The sequence below is a fragment of the Panulirus ornatus genome, chromosome 63 (genome assembly GCF_036320965.1).
Source record: "Panulirus ornatus isolate Po-2019 chromosome 63, ASM3632096v1, whole genome shotgun sequence".
NCBI lineage: Eukaryota > Metazoa > Arthropoda > Malacostraca > Decapoda > Palinuridae > Panulirus > Panulirus ornatus.
In genome coordinates, this window is record NC_092286.1 from 774,544 (window position 1) to 790,064 (window position 15,521).

At 41.8% G+C, this 15,521-nt stretch overlaps 1 protein-coding gene across 3 annotated transcripts in view; it reads left to right on the forward strand.

Moving 5' to 3' along the window:
* Positions 1 to 15,521, forward strand: part of RhoBTB (Rho-related BTB domain containing) — a 424,985-nt gene that overhangs the window by 248,439 nt on the left and 161,025 nt on the right. The gene's annotated exons all lie outside the window — the stretch shown is intronic.

Below are 15,521 nucleotides of genomic sequence, written 5' to 3' on the forward strand. Positions count from 1 at the left end.
CACCAAAACCACAGCTCTCTATCCACATCCAGGCCCCAGAGACCTTTCCATGGTTTACCCCAGACACTTCATATGCCCTGGTTCAGTCCATTGACAGCACCCCGACCAAGGTATACCACATCGTTCCAATTCACTCTATTCCTTGCATGCCTTTCACCCTCCTGTATGTTCAGGCCCCAATTGCTCAAAATCTTTTTCACTCCATCCTTCCACCTCCAATTTGGTCTCCCACTTCTCCTTGTTCCCTCCACCTCCGACACATATATCCTCTTGGTCAATCTTTCCTCACTCATTCTCTCCATGTGACCAAACCATTTGAAAACACCCTCTTCTGCTCTCTCAACCACGCTCTTTTTATTTCCACACATCTCTCTTACCCTTACATTACTTACTCGATCAAACCATCTCACACCACACATTGTCCTCAAACATCTCATTTCCAGCACATCCATCCTCCTGCGCACAACTCTATCCATAGCCCACGCCTCGCAACCATACAACATTGTTGGAACCACTATTCCTTCAAACATACCCATTTTTGCTTTCCGAGACAATGTTCTCGACTTCCACACATTCTTCAAGGCTCCCAGGATTTTCGCCCCCTCCCCCACCCTATGATCCACTTCCGCTTCCATGGTTCCATCCGCTGCCAGATCCACTCCCAGATATCTAAAACACTTTACTTCCTCCAGTTTTGCTCCATTCAAACTTACCTCCCAATTGACTTGACCCTCAACCCTACTGTACCTAATAACCTTGCTCTTATTCACATTCACTCTTAACTTTCTTCTTTCACACACTTTACCAAACTCAGTCACCAGCTTCTGCAGTTTCTCACATGAATCAGCCACCAGCGCTGTATCATCAGCGAACAACAACTGACTCACTTCCCAAGCTCTCTCATCCACAACAGACTTCATACTTGCCCCTCTTTCCAAAACTCTTGCATTTACCTACCTAACAACCCCATCCATAAACAAATTAAACAACCATGGAGACATCACACACCCCTACCGCAAACCTACATTCACTGAGAACCAAACACTTTCCTCTCTTCCTACACGTACACATGCCTTATATCCTCGATAAAAACTTTTCACTGCTTCTAACAACTTTCCTCCCACACCATATATTCTTAATACCTTCCACAGAGCATCTCTATCAACTCTTATCATATGCCTTCTCCAGATCCATAAATGCTACATACAAATCCATTTGCTTTTCTAAGTATTTCTCACATACATTCTTCAAAGCAAACACCTGATCCACACATCCTCTACCACTTCTGAAACCACACTGCTCTTCCCCAATCTGATGCTCTGTACATGCCTTCACCCTCTCAATCAATACCCTCCCATATAATTTACCAGGAATACTGAACAAACTTATACCTCTTTAATTTGAGCACTCACTCTTATCCCCTTTGCCTTTGTACAATGGCACTATGCACGCATTCCGCCAATCCTCAGGCATCTCACCATGAGTCATACATACATTAAATAACCTTACCAACCAGTCAGTAATACAGTCACCCCCTTTTTTAATAAATTCCACTGCAATACCATCCAAACCTGCTGCCTTGCCGGCTTTCATCTTCCGCAAAGCTTTTACTACCTCTTCTCTGTTTACCAAATCATTTTCCCTAACCCTCTCACTTTGCACACCACCTCGACCAAAACACCCTATATCTGCCACTCTATCATCAAACACATTCAACAAACCTTCAAAATACTCACTCCATCTCCTTCTCACATCACCACTACTTGTTATCACCTCCCCATTTGCGCCCTTCACTGAAGTTCCCATTTGCTCCCTTGTCTTACGCACTTTATTTACCTCCTTCCAGAACATCTTTTTATTCACACTAAAATTTAATGATACTCTCTCACCCCAACTCTCATTTGCCCTCTTTTTCACCTCTTGCACCTTTCTCTTGACCTCTTGTCTCTTTCTTTTATAGATCTCCCACTCAATTGCATTTTTTCCCGGCAAAAATCGTCCAAATGCCTCTCTCTTCTCTTTCACTAATAATCTTACTTCTTCATCCCACCACTCACTACCCTTTCTAATCAACCCACCTCCCACTCTTCTCATGCCACAAGCATCTTTTGCGCAATCCATCACTGATTCCCTAAATACATCCCATTCCTCCCCCACTCCCCTTACTTCCATTGTTCTCACCTTTTTCCATTCTGTACTCAGTCTCTGCTGGTACTTCCTCACACAAGTCTCTTTCCCAAGCTCACTTACTCTCACCACCCTCTTCACCCCAACATTCACTCTTCTTTTCTGAATACCCATACAAATCTTCACCTTAGCCTCCACAATATAATGATCAGACATCCCTCCAGTTGCACCTCTCAGCACATTAACATCCAAAAGTCTCTCTTTCGCGCGCCTGTCAATTAACACGTAATCCAATAACGCTCTCTGGCCATCTCTCCTTCTTACATACGTATACTTATGTATATCTCGCTTTTTAAACCAGGTATTCCCAATCACGAGTCCTTTTTCAGCACATAAATCTGCAAGCTCTTCACCATTTCCATTTACAACACTGAACACCCCATGTATACCAATTATTCCCTCAACTGCCACATTACTCACCTTTGCATTCAAATCACCCATCACTATAACCCGGTCTCGTGCATCAAAACCACTAACACACTCATTCAGCTGCTCCCAAAACACTTGCCTCTCATGATCTTTCTTCTCATGCCCAGGTGCATATGCACCAATAATCACCCATCTCTCTCCATCAACTTTCAGTTTTACCCATATTAATCGAGAATTTACTTTCTTACATTCTATCACATACTCCCACAACTCCTGTTTCAGGAGTACTGCTACTCCTTCCCTTGCTCTTGTCCTCTCACTAACCCCTGACTTTACTCCCAAGACATTCCCAAACCACTCTTCCCCTTTATCCTTGAGCTTCGTTTCACTCAGAGCCAAAACATCCAGGTTCCTTTCCTCAAACATACTACCTATCTCTCCTTTTTTCACATCTTGGTTACATCCACACACATTTAGACACCCCAGTCTGAGCCTTCGAGGAGGATGAGCGCTCCCCGCATGACTCCTTCTTCTGTTTCCCATTTTAGAAAGTTAAGAAATATACAAGGAGGGGAGGATTTCTGGGCCCCCGCTCCCGTCCCCTCTAGTCGCCTTCTACGACACGCGAGGAATGCGTGGGAAGTATTCTTTCACCCCTATCCCCAGGGATAATATACATACATATATATATATATATACACACATATATACATATACATACATACGCACATATACACACACACACACATATACATATACGAATAAAGTGTATATGAACGCGCACCTTCATAGAACATACAAAGCTCCATCAGCCAGGATCGAACCTGGCTGATGGAGCTTTGTATGTTCTATGAAGGTGCGCGTTCATATACACTTTATTCGTATTCATGTAACTCCGCGTTGTACAGTCAGGTTCGGGAAAACGCTATCAGCTGGCTATGTGTTCTGTTCGGAAACAACCGATAGACCCCGTTGCTCACCATTGTGAGACGAAGGGTATTCGAGTACTTAGTATTTCGAATAGTTGTTTCCTATTATACAGTCCCTTAGCCTAGCGGTTAGCATGCCTGCCTCTTGCACAAGGGGTCCCAGGTTCGATCCTGGCTGATGGAGCTTTGTATGTACATGTACATATATATATACATATGAAAAATGTAAGAAACAATTTAGAAAACTGAAACTTCTAGCTTGAAATGAAATGAAAAGATGAATGTCACATAATGGTTCAACCTCTGGCTATGGAAAAGGGAAATGTATAATTTATTTACACAAACGTCAATAGCAGTTCTCATCAATTTAACCACTGTATCAATAAGCTTCATTGTCTAAGCTACATTTTTTCCAAATTCACTATTTTCTTGTCAAAGCACCATGTATGAAAACTATCACTCCAGTAACACAACTATGAGCATTTACTTCCCCTTTAAAAAAGTTCTGTGGAAGTCTGTCTCGATACACTGCAGGACACTCTACCACCTGGCGAGGTTTGTGTTGCAATGGTTCTTGGTTCACAAACGTAGTAGCATCACTGGTGGGCAGAAGAACATTCTTGTAACCACAGCAAGGATCACAGTCCGTGCAACTCCATTATGATGGTTCTTCTCATGACGCGACGCTTTATATATATATATATATATATTTTTTTTTTTTTTTATACTTTGTCGCTGTCTCCCGCGTTTGCGAGGTAGCGCAAGGAAACAGACGAAAGAAATGGCCCAACCCCCCCCCCATACACATGTATATACATACATCCACACACGCAAATATACATACCTACACAGCTTTCCATGGTTTACCCCAGACGCTTCACATGCCTTGATTCAATCCACTGACAGCACGTCAACCGCGGTATACCACATCGCTCCAATTCACTCTATTCCTTGCCCTCCTTTCACCCTCCTGCATGTTCAGGCCCCGATCACACAAAATCTTTTTCACTCCATCTTTCCACCTCCAATTTGGTCTCCCTCTTCTCCTCGTTCCCTCCACCTCCGACACATATATCCTCTTGGTCAATCTTTCCTCACTCATTCTCTCCATGTGCCCAAACCACTTCAAAACACCCTCTTCTGCTCTCTCAACCACGCTCTTTTTATTTCCACACATCTCTCTTACCCTTACGTTACTCACTCGATCAATCCACCTCACACCACACATTATCCTCAAACATCTCATTTCCAGCACATCCATCCTCCTGCGCACAACTCTATCCATAGCCCACGCTTCGCAACCATACAACATTGTTGGAACCACTATTCCTTCAAACATACCCATTTTTGCTTTCCGAGATAATGTTCTCGACTTCCACACATTCTTCAAGGCCCCCAGAATTTTCGCCCCCTCCCCCACCCTATGATCCACTTCCGCTTCCATGGTTCCATCCGCTGCCAGATCCACTCCCAGATATCTAAAACACTTCACTTCCTCCAGTTTTTCTCCATTCAAACTCACCTCCCAATTGACTTGACCCTCAACCCTACTGTACCTAATAACCTTGCTCTTATTCACATTTACTCTTAACTTTCTTCTTCCACACACTTTACCAAACTCAGTCACCAGCTTCTGCAGTTTCTCACATGAATCAGCCACCAGCGCTGTATCATCAGCGAACAACAACTGACTCACTTCCCAAGCTCTCTCATCCCCAACAGACTTCATACTTGCCCCTCTTTCCAAAACTCTTGCATTTACCTCCCTAACAACCCTATCCATAAACAAATTAAACAACCATGGAGACATCACACACCCCTTTATATATATATATATATATATATATATATATATATATATATATATATTTTTTTTTTTTTTTTTTTTTTTATACTTTGTCGCTGTCTCCCGCGTTTGCGAGGTAGCGCAAGGAAACAGACGAAAGAAATGGCCCAACCCCCCCCCATACACATGTATATACATACGTCCACACACGCAAATATACATACCTACACAGCTTTCCATGGTTTACCCCAGACGCTTCACATGCCTTGCTTCAATCCACTGACAGCACGTCAACCCCGGTATACCACATCGCTCCAATTCACTCTATTCCTTGCCCTCCTTTCACCCTCCTGCATGTTCAGTCCCCGATCACACAAAATCTTTTTCACTCCATCTTTCCACCTCCAATTTGGTCTCCCTCTTCTCCTTGTTCCCTCCACCTCCGACACATATATCCTCTTGGTCAATCTTTCCTCACTCATCCTCTCCATGTGCCCAAACCACTTCAAAACACCCTCTTCTGCTCTCTCAACCACGCTCTTTTTATTTCCACACATCTCTCTTACCCTTACATTACTTACTCGATCAAACCATCTCACACCACACATTGTCCTCAAACATCTCATTTCCAGCACATCCATCCTCCTGCGCACAACTCTATCCATAGCCCACGCCTCGCAACCATACAACATTGTTGGAATCACTATTCCTTCAAACATACCCATTTTTGCTTTCCGAGATAATGTTCTCGACTTCCACACATTCTTCAAGGCCCCCAGGATTTTCGCCCCCTCCCCCACCCTATGATCCACTTCTGCTTCCATGGTTCCATCCGCTGCCAGATCCACTCCCAGATATCTAAAACACTTCACTTCCTCCAGTTTTTCTCCATTCAAACTCACCTCCCAATTGACTTGACCCTCAACCCTACTGTACCTAATAACCTTGCTCTTATTCACATTTACTCTTAACTTTCTTCTTCCACACACTTTTCCAAACTCAGTCACCAGCTTCTGCAGTTTCTCATGATGAATCAGCCACCAGCGCTGTATCATCAGCGAACAACAACTGACTCACTTCCCAAGCTCTCTCATCCCCAACAGACTTCATACTTGCCCCTCTTTCCAAAACTCTTGCATTTACCTCCCTAACAACCCCATCCATAAACAAATTAAACAACCATGGAGACATCACACACCCCTGCCGCAAACCTACATTCACTGAGAACCAATCACTTTCCTCTCTTCCTACACGCACACATGCCTTACATCCTCGATAAAAACTTTTCACTGCTTCTAACAACTTTCCTCCCACACCATATATTCTTAATACCTTCCACAGAGCATCTCTATCAACTCTATCATATGCCTTCTCCAGATCCATAAATGCTACATACAAATCCATTTGCTTTTCTAAGTATTTCTCACATACATTCTTCAAAGCAAACACCTGATCCACACATCCTCTACCACTTCTGAAACCACACTGCTCTTCCCCAATCTGATGCTCTGTACATGCCTTCACCCTCTCAATCAATACCCTCCCATATAATTTACCAGGAATACTCAACAAACTTATACCTCTGTAATTTGAGCACTCACTCTTATCCCCTTTGCCTTTGTACAATGGCACTATGCACGCATTCCGCCAATCCTCAGGCACCTCACCATGAGTCATACATTCATTAAATAACCTTACCAACCAGTCAACAATACAGTCACCCCCTTTTTTAATAAATTCCACTGCAATACCATCCAAACCTGCTGCCTTGCCGGCTTTCATCTTCCGCAAAGCTTTCACTACCTCTTCTCTGTTTACCAAATCATCTTCCCTAACGCTCTCACTTTGCACACCACCTCGACCAAAACACCCTATATCTGCCACTCTATCATCAAACACATTCAACAAACCTTCAAAATACTCACTCCATCTCCTTCTCACATCACCACTACTTGTTATCACCTCCCCATTTGCGCCCTTCACTGAAGTTCCCATTTGCTCCCTTGTCTTACGCACTTTATTTACCTCCTTCCAGAACTTCTTTTTATTCTCCCTAAAATTTAATGATACTCTCTCACCCCAACTCTCATTTGCCCTTTTTTTCACCTCTTGCACCTTTCTCTTGACCTCCTGTCTCTTTCTTTTATACATCTCCCACTCAGTTGCATTTTTTCCCTGCAAAAATCGTCCAAATGCCTCTCTCTTCTCTTTCACTAATACTCTTACTTCTTCATCCCACCACTCACTACCCTTTCTAATCAACCCACCTCCCACTCTTCTCATGCCACAAGCATCTTTTGCGCAATCGATCACTGATTCCCTAAATACATCCCATTCCTCCCCACTCCCCTTACTTCCATTGTTCTCACCTTTTTCCATTCTGTACTCAGTCTCTCCTGGTACTTCCTCACACAGGTCTCCTTCTCAAGCTCACTTACTCTCACCACCCTCTTCACCCCAACATTCACTCTTCTTTTCTGAAAACCCATACAAATCTTCACCTTAGCCTCCACAAGATAATGATCAGACATCCCTCCAGTTGCACCTCTCAGCACATTAACATCCAAAAGTCTCTCTTTCGCACGCCTGTCAATTAACACGTAATCCAATAACGCTCTCTCTCTCTCTCTCTCTCTCTCTCTCTCTCTCTCTCTCTCTCTCTCTCTCTCTCTCTCTCTCTATATATATATATATATATATATATATATATATATACACACAGATATATACATATATACATAATTCATACCATCTGCCTTTATTCATTCCCATCGCCACCTCGCCACACATGGAATAACAACCCCCTCCCCCCTCATGTGTGCGAGGTAGTGCTAGGAAAAGACAACAAAGGCCCCATTCGTTCACACTCAGTCTCTAGCTGTCATGTAATAAAGCACTGAAACCACAGCTTCCTTTCCACGTCCAGGCCCCACAGAGCTTTCCATGGTATACCCCAGACGCTTCACATGCCCTGCTTCAATCAATTGACAGCACGTTGACCCCGGTATATCACATCGTTCCAATTCACTCTATTCCTTGCACACCTTTCACCCTCCTGCATGTTCAGGCCCCGATCACTCAAAATCTTTTTCACTCCATCTTTCCACCTCCAATTTGGTCTCCCACTTCTCGTTCCCTCCACCTCTGACACATATATCCTCTTGGTCAATCTTTCCTCACTCATTCTCTCCATGTGACCAAACCATTTCAAAACACCCTCTTCTGCTCTCTCAACCATGCTCTTTTTATTACCACACATCTCTCTCACCCTATTATTACTTACTCGATCAAACCACCTCACACCACATATTGTCCTCAGACATCTCATTTCCAGCATATCCACCCTCCTGTGCACAACTCTATCCATAGCCCACGCCTCGCAACCATATAACATTGTTGGAACCACTATTCCATCAAACATACCTATTTTTGCTTTCCGAGATAACATTCTCGACTAACACACATTCTTCAAGGCTCCCAGAATTTTTGCCCCCTCCCCCACCCTATGATTTACTTCCACTTCCATGGTTCCATCCGTTGCCAAATCCACTGCCAGATATCTAAAACACTTTACTTCCTCCAGTTTCTCTCCATTCAAACTTACCTCCCAATTGACTTGACCCTCAACCCTACTGTACCTAATAACCTTGCTCTTATTCATATTTACTCTCAACTTTCTTCTTTCACACACTTTACCAAACTCAGTCACCAGCTTCTGCAGTTTCTCACATGAATCAGCCACCAGCACTGCATCATCAGTGAACAACAACTGACTCACTTCCCAAGCTCTCTCATCCACAACAGATTGCATACTTGCCCCTCTTTCCAAAAAAAAACTCTTGCATTCACCTCCCTAACAACCCCATCCATAAACAAATTAAACAACCATGGAGACATCACACACCCCTGCCGCAAACCTACATTCATTGTGAACCAATCACTTTCCTCTCTTCCTACATGTACACATGCCTTACATCCTCGATAAAAACTTTTCACTGCTTCTAACAACTTGCCTCCCACACCATATATTCTTAATACCTTCCACAGAGCATCCCTATCAACTCTATCATATGCCTTCTCCAGATCCATAAATGCTACATACAAATCCATTTACTTTTCTAAGTATTTCTCACATACATTCTTCAAGGCAAACACCTGATCCACACATCCTCTACCACTTCTGAAACCACACTGCTCTTCCCCAATCTGATGCTCTGTACATGCCTTCACCCTCTCAATCAATACCCTCCCGTATAATTTAACAGGAATACTCAACAAAGTTATACCTCTGTAATTTGAGCACTCACTCTTATCCCCTTTGCCTTTGTACAATGGCACTATGCAAGCATTCCACCAATCCTCAGGCACCTCACCATGAATCTTACACACATTAAATAACCTTAGCAACCAGTCAACAATACAGTCACCCCCTTTTTTAATAAATTCCACTGCAATACCATCCAAACCTGCTGCCTTGCCGGCTTTCATCTTCCGCAAAGCTTCTACTACCTCTTCTCTGTTTACCAAATCATTTTCCCTAACCCTCTCACTTTGCACACCACCCCGACCAAAACACCCTATATCTGCCTTTCTATCATCAAACACATTTAACAAACCTTCAAAATATTCATCTCCTTCTCACATCACCAATACTTGTTATCACCTCCCCATTAGCTCCCTTCACTGAAGTTCCCATTGATTCCCTTGTCTTACATTATTTACCTCCTTCCAAAACATCTTTTTATTCTCCCTAAAATTTAATGATACTCTCTCACCCCAACTCGCATTTGCCCTCTTTTTCACCTCTTGCACCTTTCTCTTGACCACCTGCCTCTTTCTTTTATACATCTCCCATTCATTTGCATTATTTCCCTGCAAAAATCATCCAAATTAAAGGGTAAGAAAGATGTGTGCTAATACAAAGAGTGTGATGAAGAGAGCAGAGAAGGGTTTGTTGAAATGGTTTGGACATATGGAGAGAATGAGTGGGGAAAGGTTGCCAGAGAGGATATATGTGTCAGAGGTGGAGGAAAAAAGAAGTGAGAGATCAAATTGGAGGTGCTTAGAACAGGAAAATTGATTTTTCTGTGATGAGCAGTATGTGTGAGACCTGCCTTTTGGCAAAATGGTAGGAGCTGTTGATAGAAGTAGTAGGTAGGAACATTTAGATTGGAGCATTAGGTAGAAACATTAGGTAGAAGTAGTAAGTAGGAGCATTAGATAGATGAAGTCATTAGGAACATTAGGTAGAAGCCTCTGCAAACACTGTGCTGGACTTGCCCTCTGCCAATACCCTGTTAAAGATGAGCCATTAAAGGCTAAGAAGCAGCTCTGGAGTTCTTTAATTATGGAGACATTGTTGCTATGGCCACCCCTTTTCCAGAGTCCGAGTTGGAACAGGCGTCAGAGATATAGATAGATAGATAGATGCATGGAGAAAGGTAGCTATACCCATATAGATAGATGCATGGAGAAAGGTAGCAATACCCATACAAGTTTGATGGGTATGTTAGAAGATCTTAATCCAGTAAATATCCAGGAGATATGTCATTGCTTGTGGGACATACTGGTAGAGTAGAGAAATTAAGTTTATTTGAAACAATGTATTTAGTATAGAGATCACTGTTATTGTGCACACTAGACCAGGTTCAATATTGAATTCTTGGTGAAGTAGTCTTTCACTTTTCTTGTTACCTACTCTTGGACTTGATGTTATGTAGGTTTATCTGATGTCTCTCACATAATATTGCTCCCGATAGGTCTTTCCTTAAGGATAGGGCTAACACCACCTAGAGCTTTCAACAAGTCTTTGGCAGCATATTGATTACTTAGTTGCTTATAGAAGACAAAGTTGCCTTAGCGTTGAATGATCAAGTGGAAGCAGATGCCTCACCATAAGGCTTTAATAGCATATCAGTTCGTACTGATGACTTTCAAGTTGGTGTCCAGTATTGTCAGTTGTGATGCTCTTGCATCTTTCACTAAAATGGTAGAAGCATTACTAAAAATGTGTTGGACTTCCTTCACTGCAACAGACAACCGCTTTCAGCGCTTTTGAAATCATCATGCCACAAATTCTGTCATACAGCATACAAACTTTGATGTGTGATGGATTGCAAGCATACTTGGATGAGGCTAATGAAGTCTTTGATTGTAAAAGACTTCTAGAATTGGTAGCTAAAAGCTGATAAGTGTTGATTGCAGAAACTTACTTAAACTGTACTATTGTTCCCTGATCCATAGGCTAGATCAAAGATAAAGCATTGAAAAAAAATCATAGATTATAGGTTGCCATCATTAATCTCATTGAGGGCATCAGTTAAATGACTAAAATCATTACCACTTAGATCTATGGCCTTTTCAGCAAGGTTCTTACTTGCTAGATACTATTTACTTACTGTGTAAGATGAATATGCTATGTTAGGTAACAACTCACCTATTAGTTATACAGCCCTTTTTTGATGTCTTCATGGCAGTTAATGAAGTTTAATGGTACCTCATTTGTAATAGGATGCTGAGAATGATTGACCAGCATAGGTTTGTATTTAGAATCCGAAGCTAGCAGTGACACAAAAGAACAAAGCACCATAGAATTCATCGCACTTAAACTGAGATGCACGTCTATATTTCTGTGCAAATAGAAAGATTTCATTAGATAGTTACTGCCATTAAAGACCAGTCTTGTTAACAGTAAAGATATGATTTGCACTTTAACCACTTTGTTTTAGTTTTTTAGTGACCTTCAGTAGTTCAGAATAGAAGGCCATTGCCAGTGAAACATAGTTACTGTTATGTTCGTAAATTTAGGTGCACAAAGTCTTTTCATTATTCTTGAAGAATTTTCTTCATGGTATTGATTCCACAGATCCCATCATGTAAGCCAGGTAGTTCCTCTACTTCTCGTTTTCAAATATGAACAGTATACTCTTAGACTGTTTCAGTCCATGAAATCTCATAGTACTTTTTGCATTTTCTCTCATAATCGTAAGATTGAGATAGGTACATTTAAACTCAGTTGAAGAATGATACTGTTCTTAACAGATATTTTTCTATCTGTACAGTTAATCACTGTGGATGTGACATCACAATAATATCCAGTAGACATTAGAAATGCAGAAATATTACTTGAACAGAACTCATGCAAATTAAGATACGGCAAGGACTAAAGGTGGGGGAAGGCCATGAGAGATGTTACAGTGCAAACTGTATAGTAATAATCTGAGAGGTGTTATGAGACTATACTCTGATTGGCTTAGGCACCTTTTCTGAGTCTTGCTTAATTTTTCCCAGTCGTGCATCTCATAAAGCATTCTCTATATGAGTAGGGATTAAGCTGCTGCACAGTCAATAGAAGTTTACATGATCCATATCTCAAACTTTTTATTCTTTTCTGTTACACCTTAGTAATCATGGCAGACTCATAGGGATTGATTTCTTTGTCCTTTGTTGCTCATCATTGCCTGTCTGTCATGTGCTTGTTGTCTGTTGTTAGGAGTCATGCTTTAGCCTTTTCACTTCAAATTGGGAAACTATTATCTTCCTTGGGGGATTTTTTTTTAGTGAATAGAGTACTATCAGATTACAAACCTGTAAACTCATTTAGCTGCATTTGATTTTACCACCATTGTCAGGCATCACAGGGTGCATGATAATCAAGTCATTCCTACCAGTTATACTATTAGAAAGGTACTGCATTTTTCTTATTTCTATTGAATCATTACAATATTGTTAGTGTAAGCATTTTTCATTATTTTTGTTAGCACATATTAGTTCATATAAGTATGTGTTTTACCTAAAATTAATGAGATCTTTAATTAGGTCTTCAATGAAAAACTCCCTTTAAACTCTACTGGAGCTAACTCCCCTGCTATGGCAACATGACATCATACTCCACCCTCTTTATGTGAAGCTTATGGTCTCTGGCAACCTTTTAAAACTATCCCAACAAAATTTGCACAATCTGAAAGGTGCCAAGTTTACAAGGTTAAGAGGGGACAAATGGTTGGACCTGCTGGAAAACTGTAAAATTATGAAAATTATGGCCCACAGCAAAAGGATTAACTGTATCTTGAGATTTCTAATAACTTGTATTGTACAGTTGGCTGTAATGTGATGCAAAAGTGCATGATTGAGTGGTGCACAACTGTACAAGTAAGAAAAATTATGCTAATGTTGTAGAATACAAGAAGAATGTATTAGCTATAATGGTAATTTTGAAGTACTGAGTAAGTACTGCCAAGTATTTAAGACAGCTTCAGTAAAAGTTACTTTGCAAAGTTATCAAACATAAAGATGGAGAATACCATTAAAAAAAATTGGCATTGGAAAAATTCACCAGACAAAGCTTATTTGTATTTTTATATTATTATTATACTTTGTTGCTGTCTCCCGCATTTGCGAGGTAGCGCAAGGAAACAGACGAAAGAAATGGCCCAACCCCCCCCATACACATGCATATACATACATCCACACACGCAAATATACATACCTACACAGCTTTCCATGGTTTACCCCAGACGCTTCACATGCCTTGATTCAATCCACTGACAGCACGTCAACCCCGGTATACCACATCGCTCCAATTCACTCTATTCCTTGCCCTCCTTTCACCCTCCTGCATGTTCAGGCCCCGATCACACAAAATCTTTTTCACTCCATCTTTCCACCTCCAATTTGGTCTCCCTCTTCTCCTCATTCCCTCCACCTCCGACACATATATCCTCTTGGTCAATCTTTCCTCACTCATTCTCTCCATGTGCCCAAACCACTTCAAAACACCCTCTTCTGCTCTCTCAACCACGCTCTTTTTATTTCCACACATCTCTCTTACCCTTACGTTACTCACTCGATCAAACCACCTCACACCACACATTGTCCTCAAACATCTCATTTCCAGCACATCCATCCTCCTGCGCACTACTCTATCCATAGCCCATGCCTCGCAACCATACAACATTGTTGGAACCACTATTCCTTCAAACATACCCATTTTTGCTTTCCGAGATAATGTTCTCGACTTCCACACATTCTTCAAGGCCCCCAGAATTTTTGCCCCCTCCCCCACCCTATGATCCACTTCCGCTTCCATGGTTCCATCCGCTGCCAGATCCACTCCCAGATATCTAAAACACTTCACTTCCTCCAGTTTTTCTCCATTCAAACTCACCTCCCAATTGACTTGACCCTCAACCCTACTGTACCTAATAACCTTGCTCTTATTCACATTTACTCTTAACTTTCTTCTTCCACACACTTTACCAAACTCAGTCACCAGCTTCTGCAGTTTCTCACATGAATCAGCCACCAGCGCTGTATCATCAGCGAACAACAACTGACTCACTTCCCAAGCTCTCTCATCCCCAACAGACTTCATACTTGCCCCTCTTTCCAAAACTCTTGCATTTACCTCCCTAACAACCCCATCCATAAACAAATTAAACAACCATGGAGACATCACACACCCCTGCCGCAAACCTACATTCACTGAGAACCAATCACTTTCCTCTCTTCCTACACGTACACATGCCTTACATCCTCGATAAAAACTTTTCACTGCTTCTAACAACTTTCCTCCCACACCATATATTCTTAATACCTTCCACAGAGCATCTCTATCAACTCTATCATATGCCTTCTCCAGATCCATAAATGCTACATACAAATCCATTTGCTTTTCTAAGTATTTCTCACATACATTCTTCAAAGCAAACACCTGATCCACACATCCTCTACCACTTCTGAAACCACACTGCTCTTCCCCAATCTGATGCTCTGTACATGCCTTCACCCTCTCAATCAATACCCTCCCATATAATTTACCAGGAATACTCAACAAACTTATACCTCTTTAATTTGAGCACTCACTCTTATCCCCTTTGCCTTTGTACAATGGCACTATGCACGCATTCCGCCAATCCTCAGGCACCTCACCATGAGTCATACATACATTAAATAACCTTACCAACCAGTCAACAATACAGTCACCCCCTTTTTTAATAAATTCCACTGCAATACCATCCAAACCTGCTGCCTTGCCGGCTTTCATCTTCCACAAAGCTTTCACTACCTCTTCTCTGTTTACCAAATCATTTTCCCTAACCCTCTCACTTTGCACACCACCTCGACCAAAACACCCTATATCTGCCACTCTATCATCAAACACATTCAACAAACCTTCAAAATACTCACTCCATCTCCTTCTCACATCACCACTACTTTTCACCTCCCCATTTGCACCCTTCACTGAAGTT